Below are 11675 nucleotides of genomic sequence, written 5' to 3' on the forward strand. Positions count from 1 at the left end.
TGCCATCTTTATGGAAAAGAACCAGTCCAGACTGACCCACAAACTCATCAACCATCCCAAAGCCAAAATCATTGGCGTAGGTTGACACTTTACCAGTTCTTTCCAAGAAACAAAAAGTAATACAAATTTTTAAAAAATCCATTAAGTGGGGGTCCCTGGGTGCCACAGTTGGACACCTGACTCTTGGTTTTGGCTTGGGTCTGGTCTCAGGGTCGCGGGATCGAGCCCCGCAGTGGGCTCCGTACTTGGTGTGCAGTCTGTTTGGGCTTCTTTCTCCCTCTCTGCTCCTCCCTCTCATGCTCTCTCTCTCTCTCAATCTCCCTCTTTCAAATAAACAAATAAATCTTTAAAAAAAATCCCAAAGCGGTGTGAATAATTTTTTAATTAGTTGGCAAATCATGTGCCTGAGGGTGCTTCATCCTCTGAAGTGGATATTAACTTTATTAACATTTATTCCTTTTGCAAGTTAAGTTGGTTCTTTGTAAAGGTGGGTGCGTGAGAGTGTGGTAAGTTTCATTTCATTTGCCAGGAATCTTGGCTGAGGTTTACAAGGAAAGTTACTTTCAGAGTTTTCTTCTGACGGTGAACTTGGCCTCCCTCACTCCCTGGTGAAACCCAACTCTTCGGAGGCAGAAACAGGGAGTAAAAACTAAAAAAATTTTTAAAAATTGAAGAAATAAATTAGAGGGGGAAACAACTGAAGAATAAATAATCCTCTTAAAAGAGTCACTGGGAGACACAATGGAGAGGGTCCCAGACAGGGGCAGTATGGTTCTGGTTGGGTGAGTCACGTACTTGTTGGCTTTCTGACCTTGCACAGACGGCCTCCCCTCTCCCAGTCTCTTGTCTCCCTGGCTGTGACAAGGCGAGATAATCCCTGCTCTGAGGCCCCACTCAGGTTCGGGTGGGATATCATCTGATAAAGTGATTTGACTTTTCAAAGCACAGTCCACACTGAAAGCTATGGAGATCCCTGACACCTGGACTAAGGTCCTCGGGGATCTATCCCTGGAGCCAACCTGACATCAACAAGGGAAGCTTCAGGGTGGAAAAGGGTCTCTCTGAGCTGAATTCCTCGAAGGGCCCCTGAAGGAGAGCTATGGTGTGGGAATGTGGGTGGGAGTGAGTGTGCTGTATGTGTCTAACACAGGTCAGCCTGCACAGGCGCCCCCGAGGGTGTACCTCTGATGGCTTGTATATATACGGGCTAATGTGAATTCCTATAACAGTATTAGGGCGGATGGGAATATCTATTCATTCTGTAGGCGAGTTCTGAAGATTCAATAGGTGCTCTGATCTAAGTACTGGGGATTCAAGTAAGAAACAAGATACACTAATTCCTGCATGGGGCCAAGAATGTGTATCAGCAAGTTTGAGTCCTTATGTATACGAGGAAGTATTCATGTATATGTGAGGATGTGTGTGTGAACACACACATCCGTGTATAGGAGGGAGTGCACATTTGTGTGAGTCTGCTTATGAGTGGGAGTCTGTGTTTGTATGTGTATGTGTGTGTGGTGGGAAAGAGAGAAAGAATTCTTGGCCACCCTAGAGGATATCAAATTTTGTTAAAACACCAGAAGGCTTGAAAGGCCCTGTGATATCATCTCATCCATTCCTTGACGTCTAAGATAGAGAATCTGAGGCCCAGAGAAAGGAAGCAGTGTGTAGAAGGTCAGCCAGCAGCAAAACAAGGACCAGAATACACATCTGCTAACTCTGAGCCCAAGGGTCTTCCCCACTGAAGATGTGTGAAAATGCAAATGTAATTTAATCGAGGGGCTATAGGGAAGAACCTGGGGACTGAGCAGAAACATAGACCAGGCAGAGAATGGAGGGGAGGGATGGGCAAGGAGGCAGGTGTACCTGTCCATGCGGGGGGATGAGGCCTGCTTTAGGGAGGAGCGAAGAAAGGAGAGAACGGACAGGAGGCTTCTGGCCTGGAATCAGTGGCCTTTGCACCCATTAGGATGTGGAGGGTAGGTTTTCATTCTTTGGATGGTTTTCACGATGAGACAGTTTCCCTTGAACCTGGGAACTGGCAGGAACCTGGGAGTTTATACAAGCATCTCATTAAAAACCCCCCAACAGCCCCATGAAGTGGGCTTTATTTTGTCCATGCTGACGATGACACAACTGTGGCTCAGAATGGGGAGGTCACCAAAGAGTGAAATAGAGAACTCGTCTTGTTTTCTTAAACCTGGTGTCCGGTTTATCTGTCCTAAGACTTGCTGGCTCTGTCACTCTTTCTAGATATTTCCTTCCCTTACCTCTATTCCCATTTCCTCAAATTGCTGATTGAAGTCAGGACACCAGAATCTGACTTCCAAACTGCCAAACTTTCCTGAGATTCCCATTGCCAGCCCCTCTGGAGGCCCTGGGTGAAGATCAGAACAGCCGGAACCTGAACACCCCACCCCCTCCTGAACAAAGAGTTCCCAAACTGGTCACTCTGATGGCTTGGGGCTATGCCAACTCCAACACTATCTTTGCCTTCCTCACCAGCTTGGTTGCCAAGACCCCAACGTGCCTTTGCTCAAGCTGATCCAATTTACCACACTGGAGCTGATTTCTCCTGACTTTCTGTTCTGAGTCTAACCTCACTCCACCCTAATCCCTGAAACTAATCCCTGGCCCCACTTGAGGGTGAAAATAGCCTTCTCTCCCAAGTGCACGGACACTGAGACACCACGGGTGCTTCCTTCCTGACCAGAAATGCTGTCAGAGAGCCCAATAAGGGCCTGGTCTGCTGCTCTCATCAAGGTCCGCCCAGCATCCCCTCCAAAAACATAGTTGGCAGAAAACACACCCAAGAAAGTTGTCCGGAAGTAACCAGTCGTCCAAATTATTTACTGTGCACTGGAACATAGCCAGCCAGAGGCTGGTCATGCAGACTCTGGGAAAATATTTATGTGGGTCCTGATGGATGCTTGGCTAGTGAAGACTGCCCACTGTCGTCTTTCTTTCTGCTGATAAGGCAAAGCTACACATGTCAGACGGCTCTTAGCAGGGCCTGGCGGCAGGGGTCTGGCATCGGATCCGAGTGAGGTTAATGGCTATACCCAAAGGACTTGCTTTCAGTCCTTTCTCTGCCACCAACTAGTTCTTCCCCTCCCTGGGCCTCAGCTTCTCCATCTCTAACATCATGGAGTAGACCAGATGACCCTAACGTCTCTGGGATCCCACAAGATTGCGACTCAGGAAGAATCAGATCTATTTTCCAGATCTGCCATCATGATGCCATTGGCTCATCACAGAGCTATTTTTCTTGGCATCCTGGAAACGTTCCTGAAATTCCAACATCCAAGAATTTCTCTTTCCACTGATCCAGTTTCTGCAACCATGTGGGAGAACTCCATCTGGAGGAGGAAGATCTGAGCTTAAAATAAAAGAGTAAAATGGAAGAGGGGAAATTGAGTTCAGGTGGTGTTTATCATGCATCCAATATTTGCAAAGCTTGATGCTGGGCCCATGAGGACAGAGATGTGCCCCTGGGTCCTGTTCTTTAAGTGAAGAGCTCACTATAAGGCAGTGGGGAGGGTGGTCCACAGACTCATCTTTTCCCCAAATGGACCCTCATGTTTCTTCCTTCCCATAAACTTCAGTACCTCTGCCTGCAACCTCCCCGGCTGTGCAAGTCTGTCCTTGTCCGTGTTCATCATGGGCTCATTGCTTCGAGAAGTTTCAACCTCCCCAGCTCCCCTCTACCTGTGGACAACCTGACCTCATGGGCCCTTCTCTATTTCAGAGTCTACAGCTACTCCCTTCAAAGACCTACCTGAGGTAACAAGATCATGGATACAGATGCAGGACAAAGGTTCAAGAACCCCCAGGGTTTTTTAAATGCTGTTTCAACTCAGGGATTCCTGTGACTTCTCTGAGACTCTTGATTACATCTTAGGGCCTCCTGCCTACGTCGGTTTCCCTGAATGGGAAACTCAAGAGTAAAGGAGTGAAGAGCTCAGATGTGCCAAGCCAAGGGGGTGTCGAAGGTCAGTTTTCTGTGTGTGGGAGTCAGTTGATGGGTGGGGAGAAGCAGGATAGGAAGCTAAGGAGGGGACAGTGGCTACCACTTGAAGGGCCTCAGGTGCAAGGAAAGGGGGTCCTGACTTTATATTTCAGGCCCCAGGGATATAACGGTTTTCAAGCAGAGAAGCAAACTGTTGTCATTGAAGATGACTCTGGGGACAAAGAATCCATCCCAGGTACAGGAGCTCCTAACGTCATCAACAATGATAATGGCAGCTTATACATGATTATCATCTCTATAAATCTCAAAACAAAACTTCCAAGCAAACTGATTTATTACTAACATCAGTCCTGTGAGTTAGCTGGCCTCATTCCACTTTCACAGAAGAGGAAAGCAATGCCCAATGTCACACAGACCTGTCCCCTCTGGGTCCAGGGCTGTTTATCACAACACAAATCTCAGGACACTCTGTCAGTGGTGAGCGTCTACACTGAACTTGGTTTTCTGCCCCAGGTGGCGGGTCTGGACTAGCTGCTATCTGTGTCACCCAGCTTTGAGACTAGAAAATGCTGTGACCCAGAGGCAGGCCAGCTGCCTCATGGGGCTGCCTAGCTGAGCCGTGGGTGGTCAGGAATGTTTCAGGACTTCCTGGGACCAGTGTTCCAGGTCGGAGTGTCTGGATTAATGATCCGTCTCCAGGCAGAGCCAGCCGAGGCTCCGACGCCAGGCACAAGGCATCGATTAGACTTTGCACTTGGAGCTTGCTTTCATCTGGGGCTCTCCGGGTGGGCTGGGCCTAATAATTAACATTCTCTGAGCCCCACAACATGAGTGAGCTGGAGAGAAAGAGTCTCTGAGCAGGTCCCCATCCGTGGTAGGAGTGGAGCACCTCCCCCTACTCCCCCCAAAAAGCTTAGGCATGGCTGCTTGGCAGGGGACCACGTCTTCCAGCTAACACTTCAATACTACCTGAAGTTTGTACAGTAAGTGGCTTTGGTCTCATCTTTGGGCTTCACTACATACCTATGGCAAGTCACCATGTAGGTAAGTAGGACTAGGACCATGCACATGGGGAAACTGAGGCCCAGAGAAGGACACGGGATTGCCCAAGGGCAGAAGGATCAGGTTGAAAATTCAACCCTTCCGCTAGCAGTGCCTGGTACATACAGATGTTCAGATGCACTGGCATCTTCCCAGTGCAGGAGTCTGTCTCTTGCAGGGCTGTTTAGAGCTTCCCGGTACTTTGAGGTGAGGGAAGGTAAGGGTGTGATAGAATTTTCTATTTTATAAGAGGAATCATTACAAAGGTGCTCTGTCATTCACTCATGCGTCGGTTTCGCCAGGACTTACTATATCCCTAAGATGTTTCAGCCTCTGGGTCAGGTACTAAGGATAGCAGAAAATAGTCCGACACTTATAGCCTACGGTAGGAGGGGCGGTGGAGAGTGTGGCAGGGGAGCTTATAGCCTGGGGTAGGGAGATGGTGGAAAGTGTGGCAGGGAGAGGTAGATACGCAAATTCTAAGTCCAGTGAGCTGCCATGGTGCTTTACTAGTAAATCTATTTGAGAGTACAGAGCATTTTGGCCCCAAGTTCCCAGGGAGGGCACGATCCGGTCTTTCCCAAGCAGTGAAGTATACGCAGTAGTGGGATGTGATCAGAAAAGGCTTAAAAATGGAAACTTAAAAGAGGCTAGATGTCCATCAGGCAAATGGGGGGTAGAAAGAGGGCATTGGGTGGGATCATCCCAAGGAAAAAGAAAGAACCGACCCAGGCAAAGAGAGACAGAGAGGCATGGAGTCGCTCAGTCACTGAGAGCAATGGAGTTGGCCAAAGAGTAGGCTTTGAGGAAGAGATTGTGGGAGGTGAGGTTGGAGAGATACATGAGGAACCCATCAGAAAGGCCTCCTGAGCCAACGAGAGGGGCCTGAACTTTATCCTGAACGATTCAAGTACGGAGGCAGTGTGGTCAGAACTGCATTTTTGAAGGCTCCTTCCGCTGCAGTGTTGAAGCTGTGCTGAAGAGAAGAGAGATTAAAGCAGACACATCTGGGAGGCAGAAGAGATGGTGGCCTGCTTTTATTGGTTCGTGGCCACTGAGGACACCAGACACCCTTGTCTGGTCTGGGAAAGCCTAGGTCCAGCGAATTTTCCTACACAAAAAAGGACTCCCCATGGTTGTCAGCTTATACCCAAGTTCCTAACTCTGGACCCATTCCAGGCTCCCCTGGTCTGAGAAGAAACCACAGCATTCTTCCCTCGCTTCCTATAGGGTTCCCGTACCACTTTACCCATTCTGCAGGTACTCGTCTTCCCACAGCGGGTTCCCCACAGCCTCACCACGGCCACCAGCACACAGTGGCAAAGCTCCAAACCTTCACATCCTCCGTTTCAAGCCTTAGATGATTCTGCCTTCTCTGGCCATTCCCATTCATTCAACATAAGGTCTGGGTTAATTGAGCATCTGTATGTACCAGGCACTACTAGGCTCCGTGGAGGGGGCCTCTGCTCTTCCTTACATGGGGTCCCTATGGTTAAATCCAGACTCCTTGGCCCAGCATGAGCCTTCTTAGACTGGCTCCAGCCAGCGTTCATGGCCTCGTGTTTCCCCTCGCTCCTCCCACACCCTGCATTTGTCACACTGATGGCCGCTTGATGTTCTTTAAGTGCCCTCTATTATCTTTTCCAAATACACATATATTTGGAATAGAAATATCTTCTTATTAAAATGCTAATCTCCACTCATTCTCACTGAAATAACACCAAAGATGGAAAGTAGAAAGCAGAAATATGTCCCCTACCCTGAAAATTCCATTCTCCAGAGATGAACACTGTTAATATTTGGGTAAATATCCCCCCAGATTCTTTAAAAAACTTACACGTCCTAGCATACCACCCTTTACACTTTTTCCTGCCCTGTGAGAAGTTCTCTATGGTCCCACAGGAGAAGTAGGGGCCCAAGGCTTACAACAAACACAGCACTTGCCATCCTATATTGAAATCATCTGTTCGCATGGTGTGCGAACAGTCCATCAGACTGTAATCCGAGATGACATCTATGAGCACGGAGTTGTGACTGTCTTGTTCTCTGCTGTATTCACAACTCCTTGCGCATAGTAGGCCCTCAGTAAGAATCTATAGAATGCATGGTGGATGGATGGATGGATGGACAGGTGGATAGTTGGGAGGACAGGTGGATTGACGACAGGTGGGAACCCCTATGACATGCTCTGCAGAATTAGGGGGAAGGATTGGCACTGAGTAGTGAAAAGGACCCCAGCTGGGGGTTAAGAACTTGGATTCTGGCTCTGGCCCCACCTTCTCCTGCTATGTAGTTTTACAGAAGTTCCTGCCTTTTCTTAAGCTTCAATTTCCCTACCTGGACCTGAATAGTGGAGCTGGGTAGCTCCCCAGAACCCTTCCCAACGGATGCTCCAGAATGCTCAGCTGGCCCTGGCCCAGCACTATTTCACACCTCTGTAATTACCCACCTGCATGCCTTTATTATAGAAATTGGAGTGGGGGCGGGGCTCATTAAATAAAGGGCAAAAGGAAATTGCTGGCTTGCCGAAATGACATTGTTGGCATTAACTAGATTAACTTCTGAAATGAAAAGCCCACAAAAGCAAAACCAAAACAGAGAAGGAGCCATGGCTTCCGCTGGGGGCTCCATGGTTCCCTGCTTCAGGCTGCCTGCCCCCCCAGCCCAGGCCTCAAGATCCAGCCTTCCTGGTGAGGTCACAGGAGCCCCTTTCCTTGGTTCACACAGACTCCATCTCAGGGATGTCAGGAAAATGGCGCCAGCCACTGAGCGCCAGGGCAGGACTTGGGTAACTCCTCTCAGGAGTTCTGTCTGTAGGAGTCAGGAGGGCAACTAGACCCCCAGCAGAGCATGAAAGCCAGTACAGGGAAGCCACCGGCAGACGGGCCTGCGGTCAAAGGATCAGAGAAGCAATACGGGCGCTGAGGGATACCCCAGGGAGAAGACACCAAGACAGGAAAGAGGAGGGCATCTTCAGGCAATTGAGGGCAGCCCTGCATGGGTGGAGCAGTGAGGAAGGGGATGACCCTGTTCCGTTTAGCGATCTCCTCTGGTCACAATGAGACTTCTCATGATGAGTGGGGGACCAGGCCCTAGAGGCTGGGCAGGTGACGTATGTACGAAATGCCCGTCCCCAACCGGGGATGCCAACATTCAAGAGCACCCCGTAGGCAGCGCTGTGGGAGGCTGCTGCCGACCCCTGCACTGGTTCCAATGGGCGCTAAGACGAAAACAGAGACAAGAGGGTCTGATGGACCGGGACCGAGGCACTTTCTCGGCTCACAAAATTTACAGTCTCAGGAGAGGCAGGCAGACCCCGGGAGAGGAGGCAGGTGACCCCAGCCCTGCCTCCAGGGGAAGGAAAAATGGAGCCCCTGATGCCTGGCTAACGCTCCAGTCTCAGAGGGAGACAGCCAGTTCTTGTAAGCACCCCAGAACACCCAAGAAAAGTCCTCCTCTGCGGATAAGCCTGGAATCCTCTCTGCCTCCCTGCAGAGGGCAGCTGAGGTGAGTCCCAGCAGGGAGAAAGTGGGGCAGCAACACTACCTGGTGCGCGCTTCCTCCAAATCAAGTACTTTCCATGCACTCCCTCTTTCATCGTCTAAGGAGCCTAGAGGGAGGAATTTCTCTCTCTACTCATTCGACAAAGAAACTGAGGCCCACTGACCTACCTCTCACAATTAGTGGCTATCGGAGCTAGATTTTGCACTGAGGTCCTTCAAGCTCCAAATCTCGGAGCTCTCTCCCCATGTGTCTCTGCTCTCCAGACCCTATCTTTGCCCCTAAGAAGCTTATCGTCTGGTTTTGCTGGGAATCCGGTGACATCCCACTAGTTTTGACTAAAAATCGTGAATCCTGTAATCCCTCTGAGCTGCTGGGCATCAGGACAGTCAAATCAACAGTCCAACGAGTATTTGAAACATGATTTGTTTTCCTAGTCGCCACCCCCCCCCCAGTGGGGGAGGGCATTTGTGCCATCCTATTTCCGAGGAGTGACATCTAATGACAGAATTCCAGGCACAGGACACGAGAGAGTCTGAAGCCATCCCAGCACCCTTCGAACCTCATCCAGCTGCACAGTAGCCCACATCTGGACCTGGAGGCTACCAGCACTCTCCTGGGTCAGTCCTGGTCAGGATCACCTGAGGCCAGACTAGGTCACCGGGTATTAATCATTGCCAAAAGGGAAGTTAAACTGAAAGCCAGTTCATTAAAGATTAATCTTCATCTCCGTAGCCCTGAGGGAAAGGGGGTTTTGGGCGGAAAGCGAGGTCCTGTTGTAGGAGGTCACCTCCCATGAAAGCCTTCCGAGTGAGCCTGTGGTGAGGAGCTGGGAAGCCTGGGTTCTGTCTGGTTCTGCCCTCTGCTTGCTGGGGGGGACCTTGGGCACAGCACTTCCCCATTCTGAGCTCCCATTTCCTCCTTCGATACACAAGGAAAATTCTGTAGGTTTCCTTGTGATGCTCTAACGTATGTTACCTTAAGAATCGTTTATCCATGCTTGCTTTTTCTCAGTCTATGTTTGCTCTGTACCCCCAGGTTGTCCAGTGCAAGTTCACTTACTGTTCACAATATCTGTGGCCATGGAAAGCTGACAGTAAATCATAACTCCACCAAGACCCGGAGTGCGGGGACTCCCATCTCTCTTCCTTGCTCCCACACTAGCCAGATTGCATCTCTGGCCCCGAAACATGCCCCCTTCGCTCTCTGGGAACTGGCCCAAGTTGTATCTGAAGGAAGCTCCTCTGAGCCCGCTGCTCTACAAGAACAGAAATTCCCCATTTGGCTGATTTCTGGTACTTTCCTTTGGGTCATCCCATCTCAATCGGATCACACAGGCCCTTCACAGACCTTGACCTAATGCCAAAGCAATTCTACAATATAAAATGAGCAGTCAGAGAATGGAGACCTAATCATTTTGTACTCTCTACAAAACACAGTGCTGGTCACGGGGCTCTGGCACTGATGGCAAAAGGAAATGGCACCGTACGCGTCCTGCTGTGAAGCCAGAAATTTCTAACAAGGTGGAACACCTGAAAACTACTGCAGTAAATAAAGACAGGTTCTAAAATAGGAGGGTATTAAGATGAGGAAGGTGATTAGGATGGGCAGCTACTTCTCTCCTCTGCTGGTTGACCAAGCTCCTCTTAAAACGAGACCGAGCACTTTTCTGCCTGTAGATGGCAGCACTGGTCCCCTTCACTCCGCAAGGGGGACCGCGATTTCACTAGAGAACAAGTGCTCGGAAGTTCAGGGTAGTGCAAAACAAGGACAAAACAAGAGGAAATAGCTTCAGAACAAATATCCTTGCCCACTGAGAAGTGAGCACCTCTGGTGAATTCTCAGAATTTCCAAAACCTCACTTAACTTGTAAAATAGCCCCTTCAATATCTAACTGGACACCACAGATCACCAATAACTTTCTAGGGCACCGTTGCAGAGGGCTCGAAACTGGGGGAAGTTTCCCCAGAAGTCCACAAAGGGTCCACAGAACCCTGGGTGGGAGGACAGCGGCCGGCCAGCCGGAGGGCCACAAATTGCCCCCTCTGCCTGTTCCGAGTCAGCCTGGAGTGGCTCAGCTCTGGGGCTGCTCTCCCGGGGCATTGCCCCAAACTCCTACGTGTCCAGGGCTCATTACGTGCCGGGCAGGGCATTGCCAGTTACTGCTGCAGTAGGAACTCCTACCGCCCTACTTTACAGAGGGGAGACGGCGGATCCAAGAGGTTGCCTGCCCAAATATTCAACCTCCACCCCCTTGCACAGACTGAAGGGAGTCACCGCATTTGGTGACACGTGGCAGATGGCAGACAGGCAGGTGAGGACACGGAGTGCACCTTGGAGTGAGCAGCTTACACAAGCTGCGTGATGATCGGGCCACTGAAGAGTGTACACCACCCTCTGAGAAGTCCTGGAGAGGGAGTCGGGATGGCCCCTCGAATCTGATGCCAGTTCTGCTCTCAGCGAGCTGGGTGGCCTCAGGTCAGTCCCTTCACTTTTCGGAGCATCTGCACCCTCCCCCAAGCGGATGGCAAGGATCCAATGAGATAGTGGCAAGAAAAAAAAAAAAGCTTTTAAAAGTATAAAAGCCCTCTTGGAGGTATTATTATTAATTATTATTATCATCCTCCTCATCATCCTTCATGGTTATTAATGACCTGTTACCTGCTAGGGATCTGTCATCCAGGAATGTGGGTAAGCCCTCCTTGCATCTGTTTATATTCCCAGTCAGCAGCACCTCTCTGGCTCTTCACCCCCAGCCCCCAGCCCAGGGAGCTGCAGGCAGACTCCTCTGCCAGGGGGTCTGGATTTGAATGGCCTGTCTCTGTCTCTTTTGTGGGGTCCCTGGCAGCCAATGGAATTCAGCGCAACACTGCCCAACTTCCTCCCCTGTACCCCATCTGCACACTCAGATCTGTCAGGAATCTCAGGAGGAAGCAGAGGAAGGTATAGGTCTTTTCTTCTCAACCATCCTCCTCAAGTTCAGAAGCCCTGAGCAGGACCCTTCTTAAGTTCCTTGCTAGGGCTGAGAAAACAGGATCCAGACCCCACAGTCCAGAGACCATCCAAGGATCAGGGTGCCACTTGCCCTCAAAGCCCATTTTCCTATGCACACCAGAGGCAAACTCTGGGACTCCTTTTTCAAAGACAATGCGCAACCCAAAAA

The sequence above is a fragment of the Martes martes genome (assembly GCF_963455335.1).
Source record: "Martes martes genome assembly, chromosome: 4".
NCBI classification, from domain to species: Eukaryota; Metazoa; Chordata; class Mammalia; order Carnivora; family Mustelidae; genus Martes; species Martes martes.